The sequence below is a fragment of the Bemisia tabaci genome, chromosome 4 (assembly GCF_918797505.1).
Source record: "Bemisia tabaci chromosome 4, PGI_BMITA_v3".
In the NCBI taxonomy this organism is placed as follows: domain Eukaryota; kingdom Metazoa; phylum Arthropoda; class Insecta; order Hemiptera; family Aleyrodidae; genus Bemisia; species Bemisia tabaci.
Genome location: NC_092796.1, coordinates 29,936,585 through 29,961,278, shown reverse-complemented (window position 1 = coordinate 29,961,278; position 24,694 = coordinate 29,936,585). Strand labels below are relative to the sequence as shown.

Genomic DNA, 24,694 nt, shown 5'->3' with positions numbered 1-24,694 from the left:
ATATCGATTTGCGGTTTCAAACGTTTTTCCTCATATCGAGAGGGAAACTTTTTTAGGTACTTTCCAGTTTTTGATCCCCTTGGGGGCAGGGGGCGAAGGCGAAGGGCAACTCAAAAATTTCAAAAGGCCACCCCCCCCCCCCCTCATGGCCAGTGGTGCGTGACTTTTGATTAATCCTGTACGGCTCTAAACAATTACCCTGCTGACCTACATGATTGTGGCAATGTGACCGGCATGAATTCATGAGGTAATCCATGGTAGCATGCGGAAAATAACTGAAATAACTGATGGGCTCAAAAATATCTCTTTACAGGCTCAAGCGATTTTGTGGAATCTACGAGACTCTGGAAGTATCACTTGTAACTATGTTGACAACGAAATTGAAAGCATCGTCGCTATAAATAGGCGCGTCTTTCCGTGGGGAGCTCGATTGCAGATTGCCATCCTTTACAAGCCGACAAACATAACTTACAAGTAACTACCACCCCATTCGCGTTAAACATTTATAAAAGCGTCCCGCGGCTTCAAAAATAAACTGACATTTAACTTCATTCTCTTTGCATGGATTTCGGGAAGTTTATTCAATATTATCTGTACAACTTAAAACAGCGAACTTTTGAATTATAACTGCTACGAACGCTTTAAAATGTAATCTCTCTTTTTTTTCCCCCTTTTTTTTGAACGGTCTCAGTTAGTTTTCTCTTTAAAGTAAAGCAGGGGCTGACCCAGAAAAAAACTGACTGTACGAGAGAGATAATGTGGAAGCTATCGGGTTGAAAATCGCCTCTTTGAGGTTTTTCCGGATGAAATTTTCGTGGATTGCTCCACTTGCAGATATTCAGCATTATGGACGGACGCTTTTAAATCAAAAGGAATTATCTTCATTGTGAAGTGAACTTTGAGACCCATAAGAGTGCTTGCGTGACAAGGCCCGTGTCATGATACAGATACTTCCTTTCGACCAAAATAAGTCCCCAGGAGGAATTTTTGCCTCCAAATGCGACGTCGAAAAACAGCTCTGTTTCGGATTTGTATTTACTTTAGGATAATTTCACAGGAAAAAACACAGGAGAGCATTAAACTGATTCTGCAGTTGAAAGATGAAATTCCCAGACATTTCCCTGGTTTCCCTGACACATTTGAGTGAAATTTCCCGACAGTTGAAGATATGACGGATTGTTAAAAAGACATAATTTGAAATAGTTTTCAGGCAAAATTTGTTGTTCAAAACGTCAAACCCACACTGGAAAAAAAAAAAATTGGATCTGGAGTCCAGACTCTTGAAAACATTGACAAGAGAAAATACTCTTGATTCAATCGGATTTTTGCTTGAATCAAAACGAAATCCGCTTGAGAGGCTTGGTTCTTGATTCAAGCTAGATTCTGATTGAATCAAGAGTACTTTTTCTTGTCGATGTTTTTAAGAGTCTGGACTCTAGATCCAATGTGTTTTTTTTCCAGTGCATTCTCGAAGGCAGATAAAGGTGAGTTAACAATTTTTCCCTGACATTTTCATCATTTTTCGTGACTTTTTCATCATTTTCCCTGACTTAAAAATTCCCTGACTGTGGCAACCCTGATTCTGGATAATGCAGTCGAATTTTTTCTTCATCTTTTTGAAACGGACGATAGAACTATATAACGAGGGGAGGGAGGGGGGCGAGACAGTGATCAGGGAAAGCCATAGGAAATTTATAATCTCCGGAAGGTATCCATACACAATTTACGAGTGACACGAGCCGACACGGGATTTATCGGTTCCATTCAATTACCGGCTGAAGATGGCTCGGAGCCCCCCCGGGGGGACGGATCGCGATGGCAGGGGGCGGGATAAAGGAGGGGGAGCCAATACTTTTTACGGAGCGAGCAATCAAACAAATTAACTCTCTTTATACGTAATCAATCGTCCCACGTTTGCTGTCAATGTTGTCGTCGATACAGCGCGCGCTTCCCGTATGATTGGCACGGCGAAAACGACGACAATACTGTCGTGCTAAGGAAGAACGCCGTATGAACCTTCAGACGTTGCCAAATTTCCTTCGATAAAACACGAATTTCCTGGTTGACTTGTGAATATTTCCCTTCCAATTTTTCGGATAGTTTCGTTCCCAATTGCACCGAAAGTTCTTGAAAATTTCAAGGAAAAATCTTCATAACGTTCCTCATTAATATAAATTTTATCGAAGGAAATTTGGCAACTCTCGAATGTTCATAAGGCGTTCTTCCTCAGCACGGCAGAATACTGCCATGCTGAGGAAAAACGCCGTAAGAACATTCAATAGATGCCAAATTTCCTTCGATAAAATGTTTATTTTTTAGGAAAGTTATGAATGTTTTTCCTTTAAATCTTCAGAATCTTTAGGTGAAATTGCGACCAAAATTATCTGGAAAAATGGGAGGAAAATATGATTATTCAGGAAATTCGTGTTTTTTCAAAGGAAATTTGGCAACGCCTGAGGGTTCATACAGCATTTTTCCTCAGTACGGCAGAATAGTTACGCTTTAGCCTTCGACATTTAAATTATTTTCTTTTAACTCCATCGACGGGGGAAAAAACACCCCCTCTATACTATCTCCACCCCTTTTAAAAGAAAAACAAGAAAAAGAGTTCGAAGAAATCTAGTATCAGGGTGGCACTTGAGTTTCTACATCGATGCTGTCGTGCTCAGAAAAAACGCCGTAAAATCCTTCAGGCGTTGCCAAATTTCCCCCGATAAAATACGAATTTTCAGAGAAACCTGTGAATATTTTTCTTCAAATTTTTCAAAGGCTTTAAGTTGCAATTAAATCTACTGTATCTGAAAATTTCACGGAGAGAAGTTTCGTAAATTTTCTCGAAAATAAATATTTTATCCCGAGAAGTCTGGCAATCTGCGGATGTTTATACGGCGTTTTTCCTTGGCGCGGCAGTACGGCCAATCTTATCTTTTCAGTACAGGAAAATTGTGCCGCTTTTTGATTGGTCTTCGAGTTTTTATGACCTTACGGCCGTAAATAAATTGGCTATCGGTCGAAAGGCTTCAAAAATGTATGCCAACCCTTCTGCGAGAAATTACTCCAAATGTACTGAACGGTTACCAATCCTCTCTCTCTCTCTCTCTCTCTCTCTCCCCTCTCTCTGGATCAATCCAATTTATATTGTTATTTGAGATAGAATGTGAGTATGTCCTAAAATTAGTCTTAAGAATTTTTTTATCAGATGATTAAAATTCCTTATCAGATATTTAATGATTATTTCATTCATTTCTTCTGGAGGGTATTCAACGGTTGCGTGGAGTCGCCATCTTGTTCGTTTACTTACACGGTCGTAAGCCCATCGGATTAGCCTATTTTTCGCGACCACTGAAAAACCGGCACACATACCTTCGGCACCATACTTTCTATAAAAGTACACTAGGTGGCACAGGACCTGCTAGTTGGGATTTTTTAATTTTTCCCGACACATTTCGAAAAACTGAGCTCGGGAAAAACACGAGGGATGACAAATTATTATAACGTATTTCTAGTAGTAGCATAGTTTACGAAGTGAATTTTCAAAATCTGAGGAAATATTTTCGAATATGCCTCTTGTAGAATGACGATTGGAATAATACCTTGATGTCCATACGAACCTAATGAAACTCCGACAATTTAACATGATGGGACTGCAAAAAAAAATGTCAATTTCAAGGTTTCTTACCTGTAACAAAAAGAAAACAAAACTATTAAATAACTAATCAGAATGAAGTATGTAACTGTAAGAGTCAGCAAAATAAAACTAAAACGCATAAAACTTGACTTGAATAGAACGATCAATACCTTCATTTAATCGCTATACAAATACTAAACCCAATTAACAAGAACACAGGTTTGAATGTTAGCAATTCTTGAAAAATGAATGAAAGAGAAGGGACTTCTTAAGTCTCAAGAGTCCTTTAGATATTCACTAACCGTATCTAGACGCCAAATTAGCGTCTGAAAATTAAGATAAAAACTTCGAAATGCATCTACCACAGATGCTTTCCCTTGACAGTCGCGCTCGGTTACAATGTTAAGTTGACGACTTGATACAACTATTCGTGTTTAGCGGATGTCCCTGTTGCATACACGAGAAATTGAAGGCGATTCGGCTGTGTTGGCACGCACTACATCATACCGCGTCGTTTCTGCAATAGATACTTTCCTAGGAAGGACACGCCGGTCATGCCGCGCGTGAGAGCTCAAATGACAAAATTAAAGAGTTCATTGACCAAACACCCGGAAGTTGCAGGACATTGGAATGATGGAAAATACAACTTTTTGGCGTCCCTAGGGGGTAGGGTAACTAAACATTTTTTTTTTTTTTTTTTTTGAGATGTTATTATGACTTAAAGCGTCGTTTCTTGCAGAATTTTTTTTTCTTCAGTTAAATCAGTGCGAATTTAACTTAGAGCCAGTTTTTTGGGGTTATAAATGCGTCATTTTGCTATCGTTGAGTTTAAGTTTGAAGAAAAATAACAAGACAATACGTTTCTTCAACTCAAAAAAACCAAATTTTGTCGACAAGAAACGACGCTTTAAGTCAGAGTAATGTACCAAGAACTTTTGTTTTCAGTGATAGTGCCATCCAAACATGATCAATGAAAACCAGACAACTCCTTTTACAGCACGCGACGCGCATCCTCTAAAATCCAATTCACACTATTAAAGTTCTCACCCGACATAATTCAACGAAAAATTGGATGGAAAGTTAAACGCAAATAAATTTGATTCCATTACTCTCCGTTCAACTTTGAACGAGAAGTTGAATGTGACGTCACATTCGAGTTTCCGTTCGATTTTTTTATCAAATTCCATCATTTCTCGCGTCAGTATCACACGATCCAACTTTTCGTTTTGACAAGTTGCATTCAAGAGTTGAACGGAAAGTTTGATAGAGTGAATTGGGCTTAACGCAGAGTGTAGGAAGAAGAAAAACAAATTCGCACATTATTTGCAGATGTATGCAAATGCATCTCCGTCTACAAGAGCAGACAAGCATCGAAGACAAGCTCCACTCATTAGCCGTGCGATACGTTGCGTCGCACGCATCACGCTCAGCGCGACGACAGATCCATTAAATAGCGGATTAATAGATTGAACTCTGGATCGGGTCGGACGACACTTAGCGCCACTCTGTCGTGCATAGGAAGAACGCCGTATGAACATCCGAGAGTTGCCAAATTTCCCTCGATAAAACATGTAATTTTGACGAAAATCATGCACATTTTCCTTTGAAATTTTTAAATATTTTAGAATAAATTGCGCACAAAATTGTCAGAAAAATTTGGAAAAAAATATGCACAATTTTCTCGGTACAATCGGTTTTCATCGAAGGAAACTTGGCAACGCTTGAAGGCTCATACGGCGTTCTTCCTTAGCACGACAGCACTGGGGTACTCAATCCTCTCAGAACCCTCCTCCGAACTTGCAAGGTCCCTTGCTCCATTATGCCTTTGATTCGAGGGTGATAGTCTAGGACAGGCAAGAATGGACTCCCGAATTTCTCTTGCATAGCCCCCTTCAGAAATGAGCCACTATACTATGAACGAATTTTGACTTGCGAATACATTTTTCTGACATAAAAGACGCGTTGAATACGATATGCTTCTTAAAAACGCGAAAAAATAAGGCCTTGTCTTCACGGGCCGTTTCACGGTGAAAAATCCCACTTACGAAGTCGGGAAAAACATTGAGTTAATCAATATTTTTCCCAGTATCACGTACGGTCCTTGTACACTTAAGACCAACTGAGAGAGAAAGAAGAAGCAAAAGCGATGTGTGCGATATTTTGGTGGTTACTTTACTGTCCGTGTTTGTTTGGTTGAAATAATATGTCTAATTGTCAATCGTATTCAATTATTATTTCGATCCCGGTAGAATAATCGATTTTCACTACGTTATCTTACCGCGCAAACTTGACGCAGGACCGCATAAGCCCTATCCCAGGGAGACGGTGAACCCCCGAAAAGTTTGGAAAAAGCCCAGAAGTTTCATTCCTGCGATTCGAACTTGGGAACAATCCCATGAAAACGTCCCGTGAGGCCCAACTCAGAAACCGAAATACACGCAGTTCAAAAAGCAAATTAACCCTGGGTAACCCATGAGCCCCTTCACTTGTTCACGTATGCAATACAGACACCCGCGGAACACGAATAGTTGCATCCAGGCGCTACTGTCGACCACGCAACCGTGTGGGAAGAGTATGACCACGGTAAAATATCAGTTACTTTTTCTTATTGTGTGGGGCGCTACACCCTTCACCCAGATCCCCATTTTCGGCGGCGACGGATCTCCGTAACTTTTCTGACGGGCAGCGAGGATTAACGCGGTCGGTCGGGGGGGGGGGGGGGGGGGATAAGGCGCGAGTCCCGAGCTCGACTCTCGAGAACAAGAGCAATAAAGGAATAAAAAATAACGGTGCGTAATTTGTCCCCCGCGGAACGCGAGTGGGAACGGCCGACCGTTGAAGGGGGCTCCGTTCCTGAATTTAAATCATCGGGAGCGACCTCGTGGCGGTCGTGGCTGGGGGTGGACGTGAAGGAACCAACCCCCCTTCGCCCCCGACCCTGGCCCATCGCGAAGGCTCCACGCAGCCACAGCCACCCCGAAACCCATCGCGGGTCTCGCCTTTCTACAGGGTGTCACGTAGAAAATGAGATTCTCGTCCGGATAGAGGGTTCCTCTCGGTGACGAAACGCGTATCGTCTACGATCGATATTACCCCCGTTCAAAGCTATGGTGAAGAATCGAATATAATCGATAAATCGATATTCGATCCTTTTTCGTGGGATTAAATGGCAGATCGATCGATTCATCACAAAGTTGTATCCACGACCTGGACTCGTCCCACGAACGAATCGCATGGGAGAGGATACACGGACGCATATAAATTAAAAGGAACTGCATCCATTCTGACATGAGCCCGGAGATCTATAAGAGCCCATGAATGACGAGACTCGTGTCGCAATGAATTGGACCTTATTTTGCAATTAAGGCCTACACTGGAAAAAAAAACCATATTGGATCTAGAGTCTAGACTCTTAAAAACATCGACAAGAAGAAGTACTCTTGCTTCAATCAGATTTTTGCTTAAATCAAGAACCAAGCCTCTTAATTTGAGCGGATTTCCTTTTGATTTAAGCAAAAATCTGATTGAATCAAGAGTACTTTTTCTTGTCGATGTTTTTAAGAGTCTAGACTCTAGATCCAATGTGTTTTTTTTTTTTTTTCCGGTGTAGATACACACGGCGATTAATCACCGCGAGTGAAAGACGGAAGCCAACGGAGAGCCTTGATTTCGATATATCGACGTCAATGGATCGAAATCAAGGCTCTCCATTGGTTTCGTCTTTCACTCGCGGCGATTAATCGCCGTGTGTATCTAGGCCTTTAGGAAATACAATTTCTGGCTCAGTTTAAAATAGTGTACACACCATTAGACATAGATGTTCTTACAAATGGACCGGCAATTGGAGTTCCTAATTACAAAATGTAGTCCAAATTATCGAAGCAAACTAATTTACAGATAAAAGTAGAATTTCAATTCAATATAGCGATATTTTGATATGGGATTGGGAAAAAATACGAAAGAATACAATGTGTGTGTCTGAAAACGAGAGAGCTACACGGACCTCCGAAATTTGGGCAAAAACTCGCACGAAAAAGGAGATATGCCTTTTCGTCGGAGACGGGACGATGTGGACTGCACTTAGCATTAAGAAACTACAATTCGACGGCGAAAGTCCGCAATCACATATCTCGTTTGCGGTGTCTGAAAATCTCCGACTCTAAGTTATTTTTTTAAATGAGAAAAAATTGACGTAATTCCTTGAAGTTTTTGCAGAATTTTCTTAGCACAGAGGATAAAAATCACGGCAGTTTTAAAGAATTGCCGTAGAGTAGTTTTCCGTTCAAAAAATAAAGTATGTCAGGAAGTCTGCGACATCGTAAACCGAGTTTCGTGATTGCCGACATACACCGTCGAATTTCCGTCGTTGTTAAAAATAACATGTGTGTTATTAGTTTTCCTGTGCAGTTAGACGCTTTTATGGATAAACCAGAACTATTACAATTTCTGGTCAGTTTTAGAAACAACATAGTGTACAGTTGGATTACATTTTGCGATAAGGAACCACTATTTCTGGCCCATTATAGAAACAACATACTAACATTGGTTTCCCAATGGAGATATGTGCTTTTTTGGGAGAGCCAGAGATAGTGGCTCCTTATTGCAAAATGTAATCCAGTTTTCCTGTGCTGTTAGACGCGTCACGCAATGGATGAATCAGAACTAGTGGCTCCTTATTCCAAAACGTGGTCCATATGGGGTGTGCTTCATCACGAAGTAAGAACGAAAGTCAATGTCAAATTTTAAGCGACACCCTGTAGCTTGGGATCGGCGCCAGGCTGTGAGATCAGGGATGAAACGGCGAGAGGGGTGAGGGAGAGGGGGTTACATAAAAGCTCGCAAGGAAGGAGGGCGAGCGTGGATTCCAGGACGTCCCCGATATCAATATTTTATTTTTTATCATTGCCCAATTCATTTTTGTCTTCACTCCCCGAGGCTTCCGGCCTACGCCCCATCGAGCGATTATTTGATTGGAATTCGGTTCTAAGCGCTCAGAGGGAAGGAGGCCACCACTGCCGTGCTGAGGAAGAACGCCGTATACACATTCGAGAGTTGCCAAATTTCCTTCGATAAAATGTTTATTTTTCGGGAAAGTTATGAGTATTTTTCCTTGAAATTTTCAGGATCTTCAGGTAAAATTGCGACCAAAATTATCAGGAAAAACGGGAGAAAAATATGCATAAGTTTACCAGAAAATTCGTGTTTTTTCGAAAGAAATTTGGCAACGCCTGACGGTTCTTACGGCGTTTTTCCTTAGCACGGCAGACCACGAGACGAGAAGCGAGATTGACGCCGACTCGAATCCAGTCGAAATATGGAACATTTAAAACTCGAGCTTATTTGAAAAGTTATTGGTTTGGAAACATTAATGAAGAAGAAAGGGAGGGAGAGAGGGGGAGATAATGGGAGGAAAAGGCGAAATAAGAAGAAGAGAGAGATTAGGGAGAAAAATAAAGATGAACAAGAGAGACAAGGGAGGAAAAAAATAATAACAAAGAGAAAAGGGAGGAAAATAAGAAAAACAAAAGAGAAAAGGGAGGAAAAGATAGAAAAACAAGAGAGAAAAGCGGGAAGGAGAATGAGAACCGAGAGAAAAAAGGGGGAAAAAGAAAGAAAAAGAGAAGCGACGGATAGGGTACGTCCATAAAATATTGGTTCAAACCCGATGAACTTCTAGGCTCATAATCCGTCAAAGAACGAAATTTTAGGTCAAACTTTGAAAAAAACGACTGATTTCTTGATGTAAGGAAATTTACTGGTTTATTGTAGATTCAATGTATATAATGTTTCGATGATAGATGATCGAGAAACTTTAATGGCATGTGATGTCTGTGCCACATGCCACAGCCGATTGACGAACATCCGTCGTACAGACGTCAACAAGCGATGTCAGACTGACGTGGGGGTTTCATAGATTTTGACGCAACGGGCTGAATACTGAAATTGACGTACAAAGAAGATAAACGGAGGATGGGGTGATCCTATTGGTTGAAACGAGTGATTGTCATAGACTATAGGAGAAAAAATGATGGACGAACTATAAGACCTCTGGTGGGTTGCTTTCAGATAATTTATTACTTACCTCCTTTGCCCATTACAACCACACATTTCATGCTTCTACCAATAAGATCGATCTATTTTCTCTGTATCTCCCTCGTCTGTTGCTTTATCTTTGAATTTCAATGATGGCCGAATACGAATCGGCATAGCCTTTGCTCTGAGGAAAACTCAACAGACATCGAAATTCCTCAGGAAAACTTGCGTATTGAAGGCAAAAGGCGCAATACAACAATTGTGAACTCTATGTAGCTCATATTGCACGACTTTCGGAATGAAGGCGCTTTCGATTATTTCTTTGAGGTCGATACAAGGAGAACGGAGGAAGGGGATTCTATTCCACCTAATCCCGGTCTCAACTTTTGTATTTGAGGATATTTTCCCGATGTTGCCCTCTACTGTCAAGAAATATGCTATAAAAACGAAGATTTATTGCTCCATCTGAGAGTACTTAATGAGTTGAGTTCGCAATATTTTTCATAATTTTCTTCTGAAACGGAAAGTTGTAAAAAAAAAAAAAAAAGAAATAGATCTAAAAATGAAACATTTATCGCCTTGTGACGTCATCTAACTGCATTTCCCATTGATACACATTCATTTTAGCAGATTAGTTTATTTTGTCATATTTCCTACGATAATTGGATTGCATTTTGCAAAAAGGAACTACAAGCATTCCAATGTCGCTAAGATAGTGCAACTTTGGTTAACTTGCAAATATGAACTAATCATCGAAACAAAATTCTATCTTCACTCCCAAAAACTATAAATTCAATACAAAAATTACCTTTATGAATTTAATTTCTTGTAAGGTTTCAGTAATTTTATCGCAAGGTATGTAAGTCGCACAATCCTAGCAACACTGGAATGCTCTTCGTTCCTTTTTGCAAAATGCAATCCAATTGTTCAACGTGGAAACCAAGGATATTTCCTTACTCGGTATACTCTTAGCAATTCCATCTTAAACAAGAGGTTTACAAAATTTCAGACACCTGCAAATTCTCCATAACGATTTAGGTTAGAGATAGGTTGGCTGCCTCTTTGGGCCCCAAAAGCTCCATGACCTAACATCCAAATTCCCGAAACATCCGTACATTCCGTTAACTGCGTCCAGCAACCGTCTTTCGTTCTACTCAAAGCCACGAAAGCGTAAAATCCGGCAGCGCCTCGTTTGATTCCCAACTCCACCAATTTTCGCTCACTCAATCGCTTCACACTTAAGACAGCTTTCGCTTGGGCACCTCTCGAGTATCGACTTCCACTGTCTACTCCCTTCGATTATTAGTCATCCCCCTCCCCCTCCCCCTCCCCCTCCGCTGGAATGGAGGATAGCTCCCGCGCCCCCTTCCACGATCCCATCCCCCCTTCCTGGCGCCCGCTCATCCTCACGTTGAAAGTTTACGTGCTTCCGCGCGGAGGGAAACTGGGCCACTAATTAGAAAATTCGGGAAAATACATGAGCCGGAAAATCGGTTTTGATTGCTCGGCGGTCGGATCCGGGCGAGGGAAGCGGGAAATGGAAGGCGTCGAGTGCTTGTCAATCGCTTGACTGATACGCACCCTCCAAGTTCCAAGATCCACCCAGTTTCAGAGCACCGAATCAAACGGACGTTGACAGGCGGAAGCATTCTCGGGCCATGGAAAAATCTCGGAGTTTCCCTTGATGAATCTCAAGTATTGAAAACTTTACAAATAATCAAGCTTTCTTCAAGCGGGGTGTCTAATGAAACAGGCTGGCCGAAAATCAGTACTTAAACAGTACTTTCCCGAGAAATTCAGTACCTCCTCGACAGAGAAATTCAGTACCTCCATTCGTTGAAATCCGAAAAATTTCAAAAATTTGAATTTCCGCCCTTTTTCAATACTTCCGGAGCGCCCTTAAAAAATGAGTACTATTTCCGGAGTTTCCGGACTTGTGAACGCCCTGTCAACGACACATGGTTTCAGCTTGCATCCCATTGCAGAACCGTGCAATTTTTTTTATCAGCCATCACATTGCGGTTTTCTAATAATAAGAGACTTTGTACACGACTTATTTAGTGAATATCATTTTCACAAGAGAGAAATCGCGTCAAAAAAGACATTGAAAATTCAGAGAGCTCCACCTACAAAAACCCTGAAAAGTCAGATAATTTTGAAATCCAAGGAAACTCGTCATTCCGAGGAGGGGGAATACGCTTTAATGCGACGATCCGCGTCTATTCACTTTCCTCCTCCACGATAGAGACATTGCGTCGTATCCCCCACAAAAGAACCTAACTCCATTCAAAAGCTGCAAAATCGACCCAAGGCATTCGATTCTTTAAAAGGACATACGTACGTAATTTTCATCCAAAATGTGTCCGATTTTAGCATGAGATCAGGTGAAAAATCAGTGAAAATTCCGGTCGGAACTGCCCGAAAATATACCCTTAAAATTTAAAATTGCGAGGGGAAAGTTGGCAACGCTGAAATATAGTTACGTTCTTTCGTGGGGAGAGGACGGCTTGAAGCCTTTTTAGAGAAGGAATTCTGGGTCATCATCCGGAAGAGGGCTCCTCTCCGCCTTGCAGTGCACACTTCTCGTCGCCCCTCTGGCGTAAAGACGTATCTCAATTTCCACGCGAGGCCTGTTTTACATATGAATCCATTTAATCCGGGGCTTATCCGGAAATCAAGATACGCTGTTTAGTCGCGGTAACGACGTTTTGAGGCTGTCTCAAGAGCCGTCGGTTTTTCAGGCCACTAAATTGAGAGTGGTGACTGAGCCATACATAAAACATGTGGACAATTTTTCCCGCTCCCGCTTTTCACCGCCTTGGGGGGGGAGGGGGGAGAGAGGGGGTGGGAGGGGGGGTACGGAGAAGGGGGGAGAAGGGGGGGGGGGTGCCGCGGCGGTAAGAGCCTTGGGAAAGAATGGCACTCAGGTGCATCGCGGCGGGCCGGAGATCAAAGCAACGATGTCAATGAAGTAAAAATACGAAACGAGTGTCGACGGGTTTCCGTCGACAACTCGGGTGAGTTCGTGAATATTGAGGCTTGACGTCAATCCGTGAACTCGTGGACGTTCGAAACCAGGAAAAATATCTCAAGGTTGCAGGATTTTTTTAATAAATCGAAGACCTGAATCACAGAAAAAGAGAAGAAAAGCAGGAAAAAAAATATCAGAAAGTGGCCGTTCTCGTCCGTGGAAAAAACGGAGGAAAAGTTTTTGAAAAACACGAAAATAGGGGTAAAATCAGGGAATAAAATCATAAATTGGTGGCTATGAAGTAAAAAATTACGTATGTAAGATTGCGACCTTGTAAGGCTGCGTTCGTGTTTTATTTTTTTAAAAGGAAACCAACCCGAAGTCTTGACCGAAATTTTTGGTTCCTTTCTGTTAAACGCGGTCAAATTGAAAGTTTATTTCGAAAAGGTGCGGGCCAAGTTTCCTGACTTCTCTAGGTCTTCCCTGACTTTTCAAGGAGTCAAGAACTCGGTCACCCTGCTTCGGATCATTTCGCTCTTCTTCCCTGACTTTTCCCCTGACCCATTTCTTTCCCGGTTTTCCACCCTCTCGCCAACTGTGGCCACCCTCTCTGCACCTGCGCGTGAGAGATAGCGATAATTACAGTGGCGTGGCTTGAATTGCGACATATCGATTGTTATGCCATTTAAACCAATGGAAAAGGATCGATAAACAGTGTGTTCGTAGCGAACACCTTCATAATCGATTCTTCACCATAGGTTCCAATGGCAGAACAATCGATACATCGCAATTCGCACGCCACGCCACTGGATAATTAATAATGTCGGCCGTCGATTAAGTATAAGTGCTCCACAGATGGAGATGAGAAATTCGTTTGATGATGCTTTCCCGATCCCGGGCGCCGCGCCGCACAGTGGATCGAATCGATTAGAAAGGTCGGACATGATTTCCTTGACTAAAACTGCAAATTTAGATGTTTGTTTCGTGATATTTTAAAGTTTGAGGGGTGCTTCTCACAGTGAATTTTACGAAAAAACCAATGGGACCACTTTGAGGACATCCGCGTTTTATAATAATGGAGTTGGGAGCTTTAAAAGTTTCAAAATGTTTTCCGACTCCTCCAATTGATTCGTCCAATTGTGCGCCGTTCTGGGCGATCAAGATGCGAGAATAGCCATGAAAGGGTAGCTATCCCTATCCTGCCGTGCTAAAGAAAAACGCCGTATGAACCTTCATGCGTTGCCAAATTTCCTCTGATAAAATACCAATTCGTTAGAGAAAATGTAAATGTTTTTCTCCAAAATTATCAGACTATTCACTGGAAAAAAAAAAAAAAAAAACACATTGGATACTCCCGACTCTTCAAAACATTGACAAGAAAAAGGACCCTTGATTCAATCAGATTTAAGCTTAAATCAAAGGAAATCGGGAAAGTTTCCGGAGCATCGAAAGTTCACTCCTCGCGCCATCGCGCCTTCAATTTCGGAGACGCAACACGGACATCCATCAAGTACGAATAGTTGTATCTCTGCGCCGTCATCGACGCGCGTCCTTTCCCTTGCTCTGTTTCCCGGAAAGAAGTCATCGGGAAACCTCGGAAATATCGGGCAATTTCACCTAGAATCAAAGGTGCACTTTTTAGGGCGCTTCAAAGGCCCATTAACAAATGTTTACCCCTTTTTATTTTTCTTTTTGCGAATGATTATTGATTTGGACACGAGCATATCTTTACACTGGAAAAAAAAAAAAAAAAAAAAAAAAAAAAAAAAAAAAAAACATTGGATTTAGAGTCCAGACTCTTGAAAACGTTGACAAGAAAAAGGACTCTTGATTCGATCAGATTTAAGCTTAAATCAAAGGGAAATCCGCTCAAATTAAGAGGCTTGGTTCTTGATATAAGCTTAAATCTGATTGAATCAAGAGTATTTTTTCTTGTCGATGTTTTTAAGAGTCTGGACTCTAGATCCAATGTGTTTTTTCCCCAGTGTAATCTAAAATATCTGAAAATTTTAAAGGTAAATATGCATAATTTTCGTCCAAAACACATATTTTATCCGGGGAAGTTTGGCAACTCTCGAATGTTCATACGCCGTTCTTCCGTAGCACAGCAGTATCCACAGCTGCTGTAATATCGTGTAAATGGCGATTTTTAAATGATGAACGGCGCACGGCATGTCCCTGAACTCCCGGGTCCCGGCGCAATCGTAGCCGTTTCTCCCACACTCCCTTCCTCGCTTGAAATTCCTTCCCTCCGATTTCGCAGGCTCATCTCCAGGAGTTGCTTTGTAGGCGACTAAAGTGGCGAAATCATTTCGGCCCCTTGAATAAAGGATGAGGGCTTCCGCCTTGTCGGACGCCTAGAACACTAGCGAGGCGTGACTTATCGATTACCGATTTCCCCATTTGAAGCTAAGGTAAAGAATCGATTACTATCGAACGCCCTGTTTATCGATCCTTTTCCATGGGTTCAAACGGTAGATCAATCGATATATCGCGAAGTACGCCACGCCGCTGGCCTAGAACCACGGCCCGGAGTCGAGGTTTTCATTTGAGCAGCATCAATTCGCAATAAGGAACTACTATTCCTCCCTTGTCCGTAAAATCACCTACGTGCGAGGATAGACTAATTGCACGTATGTTATTTTTAAAATGAGCCGGGAATAGTGGCTCCTTAGTGCAGTGTGTAGTCCGTTTGAGCACTCGAGTACGATGATGAAGGCTTTTGAGCTTGAGAGAGTGTTTCAATAAACAACGAACTCGTGTTGATTCGAATCTCGCACGGCCAGGGGACTCGGCTGCTCCGCTACCGCGTTAAAAGTTGCCGCGTTTTGCCATGAATGAGGATATTTGCATGGGTTTTAAAGGTGGGAAAATGCTGTTTGTCAGCACGATACGGCGACAATGTGTACGGATATTTCAACGTTGTAGAACGTCTTACCATGGGAGAAAAAGAGGACGACGAACAAACTAAGTATAGTTCGCTTACAGGGTGACTAGTTTCTTTTCATTTTCGGAAATCCTAATAAAATCCTGATTTTTCCTAATTTTTGACTGCTTAATCCTGATTTCATAATTTTTCCAAATCCTGATTTTTGCGGAAAAAAATTAAAATTTCTGCATAAGCGTATATGCGAAAACATAACTCTAGAATTATGTTCTAAGGATTAAAAACAAGTGCTTTACTCCTTAAATCCTGATTTTACGACAGATTTTTCCTCAAATCCTGATGGACCTCAAATCCTGATAGAATCGGGAAAATCTGGAAAATCCTGATGCTAGACACCCTGGCTTAAACTGTAACCTACTTGTTGCGGAGATATTACTTAAAGCCGCTGATCCGAGAGGCCGTTCAAATAATACGTAACGCACTTAGGGGGAGAGGGGGTACGGGCCAGCGTTACGTAACAAATCCAAGCTGCGGGGAAAAAAACTTTGAAAAAAAAACGCGTAAAAAATTGAAAATCCCGCCATTCCCGAATGAATCATTTCAAACCTTTGTTGATCTCTTCGCATCGTATTTTAGCAAAATATCTCCACAAAAAAAAACCCGAATTTTTCTCAAGCTGTTTTCTCAGCGCTTTCTTGCTTTTTCTAAATTGGAGGGGGGGGGGGGTTGTCAGGCCAGCGTAACGTAATTCAAAACGGGGGAGTAGAGCTACGTTATGGGTGCATTACATGGGGAGGAGGGGGGTTAAAAATCGTGAAAAATATGTTACGTAATATTGAACGGTCCTTGAGCCTAAAAGTCGCTAATGTTATCTTAAAAGAAGCTGATGTGATCCGGTTTTCGGCTTCACGTATTTTATGAATGACCCCATATTTAACACAGAAGAGGAACCAATTAAACAAATGATCGAGAGGATAACATGGAAAAAAGTGATGTCATGTTGTGTGTTTTTCCTGCACTGAGTAAACGGGGAAATGAAGCATCATTAGTATAAACCCTCAGCTTGCACCTAACCGTAATACCGAATGCGATGGCGTGGTTAAGAGCCACATGGAATTTTTTCTTTCAAACTCGTATGATAAAACTTATGAAAGAGTAAAATACCGCAAGTTCTGCCCTTCACAAAAATGAGCATCATCTTACATAAGTTAAACTTGTCTGACTACATACGAATTTTTTGGAAAACTGGTGAACATTTTCATTTGAATTTTTCAGAGAATAAAATTCATTCGACCTCAATCTAGTCCATCGGGGGAACACCCATAAATGGATTAAATTTTGCAATCCGGCACTTTAAATTCTGGCTTTTCCGTAAAAGCACGCATGTGCATAAGAAAACTAATGATACATTTGTTGTTTCCGAACTGAAGCAGAAATTTTAGTTCCAAAATTGCAAAATGTAGTCCAAATATTCTTGAAATTAAATAATTTTTAAGGGGTTCAGTGACATTCGAATGTTGTGCTGCCGTGCTGAGGAAAAACGCCGTATGAACCTTCAGGCGTTGCCAAATTGCCTTTGATGGGACAAGAATTTCCTAGTAAACTTATGAGTATTATTCCCCAATTTTTCAGATAATTTTGCTCGTAATTCCACCGAAAAGTCCTGAAAAGCTCGTGGGAAAATATTCATAACTTTCTTAAAAAATGAACATTTTATCGAACGAAATATGGCAACTCTCGAATGTTCATACGGCGTTTTTCTTTAACACGGCAGAGTAGATTTTCAGTGCGAAGAAAAGAAAAGGTAAATACGTGGTGGAAGTAGACGTCACTTGATTGAGAATAATTGTTAAAGCGTCACTCTATCCTTTCGGGCGCGGAGCGGGCGAGCTAATGCAAGTTAGTTTTTGCTGAATATTGCAGTGCGGAGAATGACTCCTGGCCTACCTCGAAAATTGAAGGCGAAATGGAAAAAAATATTGCGCAGCCTCCATACCTCACCCCTCAACGTATTTTACAGATTCACCTTCCTCCAATATGTATGTCATAGCACCTTGAGTGTTGTGTTTCCACAGCCAATTTTGGTAACAAATGACCACGGCTTTTTCAGGTAGTCCACAGCAAATTGAACATTTTCCCGACTCTTTCCAGGGAAAAATCTCATAAACATTACACTGACTTGGGTACGGCGTGGTTGGATTGGTTCGTGACCTCTGAGAGTCCCTCGCCCTCGGTCACAGCTCCACGGATGCACCTATCTGGCTTGTCGCTGAGGCGTTGGCGGTTATCGCTTGGCTAGGAAAGTCCGGCAAAAGTGAAATGAATGAGTGGGGACTCGGATAAACAAGTGCACTGCACCGACCGAGAAGGTGATTGATTTGCAGCGTCTCAGATTATGTTCGCTGCAAATATTTTCCGAGTCGCGATCGCGGTGCCATGCCGCCGCGGTTAATTATCCAGTTCAAATTCCGGTTCAAATGCCGAGGAGATTTCTCCCGCTCCTAATTGAATCCCGACGCACGTCCCAGTTTACTTTTACGATTACTCTCACTCTCACTCTACGCTCCTCTGACAAAACGGCGTATCTCCAACTCAACGTGAGACCTCTCCTCCGTATGACGCTACGGTTTCCAGGGCTCAAGTTGAAATACAGATATGCCCCAGTTGCCAAGCATGAATGATCCATTATCGACATTTCCCCATTTGAAGCTATGCTAAGGAATCGATTAGTAAGATGTGCGTTGCCAACACCCTGTTAATCGATCCTTTTCCGTAGGTTTAGATGACAGATCGATCGATATATCGCAAAGCTTGCCACGCTACTGATACGTCCTTCCGTCCAGTCGCGTCGGAGAGAGAAGGAGGAAACTCTAGCTCCAAAGAACTCTCTTATTGTTAAGGAATTACGATACAATAAAATAAAATAGATGAGTGAAATTAAATTAAATTCACATCCATCTATTCTATACCCCCTTCGAGCCACCTAAGTATGGGCCTGTTGCAAACTTTTGCTAGAGCAAAAATAAGAGTTGTTTCCTATAGATAATGCCTCAAAAATCACGATGAGCGCATCGGCAAAGTCTGAAATGCACTCATAACTTCACAATCTGCGTAAGAAATTTGCGTTTTTTTGAGCTTCCCGCTTCAAAAACGATACTACGGCACAGGTGAACATTTTGTTAGAAGAGTCGCTCCATCGTCGGCAATATTCATCATGGCCGACGCTTGCGCAGTTCCGCGCGTATTTCGAGGAGAGTTCAAGGTCAATCAAGGCGGATGAGGAAAATATGAACGTAAACACGCCGATTGTTATCTGGTCTAATCCTGTTCAGGTGTTATCTCGTCCCATCACAGGTGTTTTGGCGGATTGTCGTCGGCCATGATGAGTATTGCCGACGATGGAACGACTCCTCTAATAAAATGTTCACCTGTGCCGTAGTATCGTTTTTGAAGCGGGAAGCTCAAAAAACCGCAAATTTCTAACGCAGATTGTGAAGTTATGAGTGCATTTCAGACTTTGCCGATGCGCTCATCGTGATTTTTGAGGCATTATCTATAAGAAACAACTCTTATTTTTGCTCTAGCAAAAGTTTGCAACAGGCCCATTGGTGATCGCCATCAGTTTCGATTTGATTGGTGTAAATTATTGCAATTATAGCTTCTTTTAAAGCGCGATAATATTGATCCGAAATTCGCGATTGTTTGCGATTAAAACCACGATGAAATAGCTGCGGTTTCATCGGTGAATGATAGAAGCGCTGGGTGTAGACAGGGCAATTCTGCCGTGCTGAGGAAAAACGCCGTATGAAAATTCGAGAGTTGCCAAAATTCCTTCGATTAAATGTTTATTTTTGAAGAAAGTTATGAATAATTTTCCTTTAAATTTTTAGGGCCTTCGGGTGAAATTGCGAACAAACTTATCTGAAAAATTGGAAGGAAAATATTCATAAGTTTACCAGGAAATTCGTGTTTCATCTAAGAAAATTTGGCACCGCCAGAAGGTTCATAAGGCGTTCTTCCTCAGCACGGCAGAATTGGTTTGCAATGTCTGAGGATTTCCGTTAACGTTTTATCCATTATAAGTAAAGCAAAAGCAGGGATGAGAGAATTTCAGGTGTCTTAAATTTTGTGAATTTCATCTTTAAAATTATACCAATAGGGAAACTGAGTGCGAGGATATCTTTGGTTTCTAAGTTGGACAATTATTGGAGAAAATATGAAAAAACAACCTAATTTGCTAGAATACATATGTTTAAATGGGAAATGCCTCCAGATGACGTCATAAAGCGACACATTCTCTCACTTTTAAATCCAGTGTTCTCCAATTTTCCTTGTCAGAAAAAATTATGAAAAATACTGTGAACTCAGCTCATTAGGCACTCTCAGATGAAGCAATACAATTTGTGTGTGCAAATGCTCCATTCGTTAAACTTTTACTGTGTTTTATTTGTAATTTTATAATGCTGAAAACTAAAAATTTCAGAAAATTCGCCGAATAGTTCCATCTCTAAAATATAAATCAGCAGAGGAGATTCGGAAACATACCGCGACCGAGAAAAGTCCTTCCTCCACCCAACGCCTCATTGCTGGGATTACCATTACATATGATGAAAAATTACCCTCGATTATATTTCGACAAAATCGAGATGATCCTAACGATTTTATCACGGACGGAACTGCTACCAAATCCTAACATTATCGCGCATAAAAGTGTGATTTATCCGTTGACAAATGCAACAACGGTACGACAAACATTCAGCCAAATCCTCTGCGATCATTCGGTACGAATTTCTCTCGCGCAGAAGACATTAGTCCCCAGGAACAATTCATTACTCTCACGCCTTGAGACGGGTAAGACGTATTTACTCCCTTCATTTAAATGTAGTTGAGAATAAGCAAATAAAATGAAGATAATGAGTCAACAAAAAACTGCCACGCTGCAAAATTTTGCAGCAAACCTGGTTTTTTTCATAATACATCGATTGCTACAGTGCGATATCACGTATCTCTGTTTGCAGCGTTGCAGACTTCCTGTCATTCTTCATTAATTCGTTGGAAAACTAGTAAACTCGATTTCTTCAAAACTTCCTGGATTTTTTTTCTCTGTTCGCAGAATATTCTGCATGAACAAGCTATATCGACGGTGAAACTACCAAACCACGTATCTCGTTTGCGGTGTTTAAAAATCTACGCTCACATTTTATTTTTTTGAAGTAGACCAAATCAATATCATTCCTTGAAATTTTCACGGAATTTTCTCCGCACAAAGAGGAAAAATCACAGAAATTTTCAAGACTGGATGTTAAGTAGTTTTTCATTTAAAAAATAAAGTATGACAGGAAATCTGCGACGTCGCAAACCGAGATACGTGGTTTGGTAGTTTCACAGTCGATATGCTGTCGTCCAGAGTAAAAACACCGTATCTCCATTCCACATTTTTTTTTAATTTTTTCTGACAAAATAATATTTTACAAGAAAACTAGCGAATGTTCAGCCTTCATTTCTTCGAGTCGATTTTGACATATCATTAAGAACTCAAAATTAAATAATGAAGCTTTGTACCACTTGGATATTCCTGTAATAGAGCAGTATGCGTGGATGAAAAATACAAAAATTGTAGGTAATGAAGTTCCGGCATTTTTGCTGTGGACTGCAGTATAGCTGACTTAGTCCTCTTTGAAAAAATAAAATAGGAGCAGAGGTTTTGAAACACCGCGATGAAGATACGCGGTTTCGCACTATGCCATCGAGATACTATACGTCACAAGAAGACGTATTTAGGCTCTCAGGAACTATGTATGACTAAATTAAATCAAAAGGTTCTGCGTGTGTACAAAATTTACTTTTTTCCTTTGAATTTGAGTCCTTATTATGCTTCTCATCGGCATGTATACGTATACGTCCAGGTGAGAATGCTATACTTTTCCACCTCGATACGCGATCGAGACGAGAATGGAATGTGATTGTGCCATATTTGGCACTTAAAGGAGAAGGTAAACTGGGGCAAACTATATCATTAATTTTTTTTTGTGGTCATTAAATGATACATGCATCGCTGGAGTTGAAGTGAAGACCGAAAATATCGATAAAACTGAGACATCGGTCAAGAAAAAAATAATGTCGAGGTACGATTATTTAGTGTTATTATATCGAAGTCCGAAGTCACGTATTTCCTCTGCGGTATTTCAAAATCTCCACTCCTATTTTATTTTTTTGTAAAGAAACAAGCCAACATTACCGCCGCGCTAAGAAAGAACGCATTCGAGAGTTGCCAAATTTCCCTCGATAAAAAGCTTGTTCTTGAGGAAAATTATGAATATTTTTCTTTGAAATTTTTAGACGTTTTGGATCAAATTATAAGCAAAATTATCTGAGAAATCGGTAGACAAATATTCAAAAAATTTCCTGAAAATTAGTGATTTGCCAGGGGAAGTTTGGCAACACCTGAAGGTTCATACGGCGTTTTTCCTTAGCACGGCAGATTATAGCTCGAAATTTACACGGAATATTCTGCTGATACAGGAGAAAAGTCAAGGAAGTTTCAAAAAATTACGTTGACTAGTTTTCCAAAGACAAAAGAAAGTATGACAAGGAGTCTGCTACGTCGCGGACGGAGATGCGTGGTTTCGAACTTCGCACTGAAAGAAAATTCTCGGCGTTTTTACCACAGTCCGTTGGTATCTTTACCATCTCACTTTTTTTACCAATTATTGGTAATTTTACCAAGACAGACTGGTAAGCTTACCTAAAAACCGGTATTTTTACTGTTTTTTTCAGGCAAGAATACTACTTTTATTGGTAATCAATTCCCGGTAACTTTGACATTTTATCTCGGTAATTCTACCACAGCCGGTAAAAAATATTGACGTTTTTACCAAGGCCCAGTAAAATTACCAATTCCATTAATGGTAATTTTACCAAGAAAAAACTGGGATCAAATAGAACCCTGAATTCTTGGTAATTTTACCCTTTTCTTCGTAAATACACCGAGATTTTTTTTTTCAGTGCATGGTTTTCGCTCATCGATGTATATTAAGTGGTGTGTAACGGCTATCCTCACGAAGCTTGGCACACCTGTTGATTTAGCGGGGTAAAACAAATACCGCCAAGTGCGAAAGCTCGAGGACTTCACACGAGGTTCAAATGAATAGTTGGATCTGTCGATGTTAAACCGCACAAATTTCCATTATCTGAGGAACCCCAGTGTAGAGACATTCTTGTAGAACTTGGGGCTCATCAGAAAATGAAGTTTTTAGGTTTTAACATCCATTGATTCCGTTTATGTATGAATCTGAACAAAATATCGTTGATCTACATCGGCCGTACATAATTTTCAGTCAGGGGGTCAGTCAACCTAAAATGTTGTGTTCGTGGCGTGGCGTGCTTTGCGATAAATCGATTGATTTGCCATTTGAACTTATGGCAAAGGATCGACCCCCCCCCCCGTGGGGGGTAAAGGGGGGGGTTCCGATCCCAAAATTCGGGGTTCTCGATAGAATTGCGATTCGATTGCGTTAAAATTGAAAAGTACGGAACATTTCACGTGAAACTGACCCCTCAAAATCCAAAATCGGACCACTTTACGCCCATAAATGATCCATTAAAGAGGGGGACAGCGGCCTCCTCCATAATTTCCCATTGGTCAATGCTGCCGTGCTAAGGAAGAACGCCTATGAGCCTTCCAGAGTTGCCAAATTTCCTTCGATAAAATGTTAATTTTTTAGGAAAGCTTTGAATATTTTTCCTTGAAATTTTCAGGAACTTCAGGTGGAATTGCAAACAAAATTATCTGAAAAATTGGAGGAAAATGTTTAACAAATTTTCCCTAAAATTCGTGATTTAACGAAGGAAATTTGGCAACGCCTGAAGGTTCATACGGCGTTTTTCCTTAGCACGGCAGAATGGGAAATATATACAAGTTCCCCGAAAATCCGTGGTTTATCGAAGTGAATTTGGTAACGTCTGGTGGCTCATACGGCGTTTTCCCTGAGCTGGGCAGTAATGCAATTTGCCGGTGAATATCCTCTGCTCTTGGGGACCTCAAACATGTTGTAGCATCCAAGTTTGGGGGCCTCTCTGGGAGTCTCTTTAAGATTCAAGACAGTTCCTTTCTCGAGTTGTATTCAAAGTCGTATCGAGTGCGAGTCGCATTCAAGTTGTCCTTCTCCCCCTCAAACGTTGCCAAATTTTTTATAGGCCTTTAAACGCCTGGCCGCCTGATTTCTCTATTACTATTATTTTCTTTACTCGTGCATTTCTGTCTTCTCTCTCCTCTCTGTGGAGCTTCTCATAGACCACTCGACAAACGTATAATGAGGACTGACATGTAACAATGGCGGATGTGAAAAATTAATTTTTCGAAACACATTCAGGAAACTGTTTTGGCATCGAGAAAAGTTTGAGAAAATACTTGAGATGTGATCTTCGAGATCTGTACATTATGCCAGAGCCAAACATATTACATTTTTGTGTGAACAAAACAGTTTTTTAAGCGTGTTTCGAAAAGATAATTTTTCACATCCGCCTTTGTTACAGATAAGGCCTCATATCTTCAATCTCCAAGCTAATCCAATCCTGCAAACCATCCTACATAAAGTCTCAAACTCATTGCGGTGGACGCACAAGTCGTATAGACGGAAAGTTGGAAATGTTGCCAACGTGCGTTACATTTCACAAAACTGAAAATCTCATTATAGAGGGAAAAAGCTCATTCGAGCACAATTCATCACTCCACAATTCGAGCACTGTAATGAGATTTTCAGCTCGCTGAAATGTAACGCACGTTGGCTATATTTCCAACTTTCTCTCTATACACTTGAAGAATGCCAATATTCCGTTCATATTCTTCCTTCTTTTTAAAAACTAGTAACTGCGCAAAAGTTAGAATACAGGGAGTCTACTAAAACAGGCTGGCCTAAATTCAGTATTTATACAGTACTTTTTCAATAAATTCCCACGAAATTCAGTATCTCCTCAACGGAGAAATTCAGTACTTTTTCAATACCTCCATTTGACGATATTCGAAAAATTTCAAAAATTTGTAATTCTCGCTTAAATTACGACAAAATAACAAAAGTATAAAATACATTCCGGACCTTCTTGCGGAATTTTCGCTTTTTTACAGTACTTCCTGACCGCCCTTAGAAAATCAGTACCACTTCCGGACTTGTAGACA

At 40.9% G+C, this 24,694-nt stretch overlaps 1 protein-coding gene across 2 annotated transcripts in view; it reads right to left on the bottom strand.

Moving 5' to 3' along the window:
• Nucleotides 1-24,694, bottom strand: part of Pka-R1 (protein kinase, cAMP-dependent, regulatory subunit type 1) — a 123,375-nt gene that overhangs the window by 86,671 nt on the left and 12,010 nt on the right. The window lies entirely within an intron of this gene.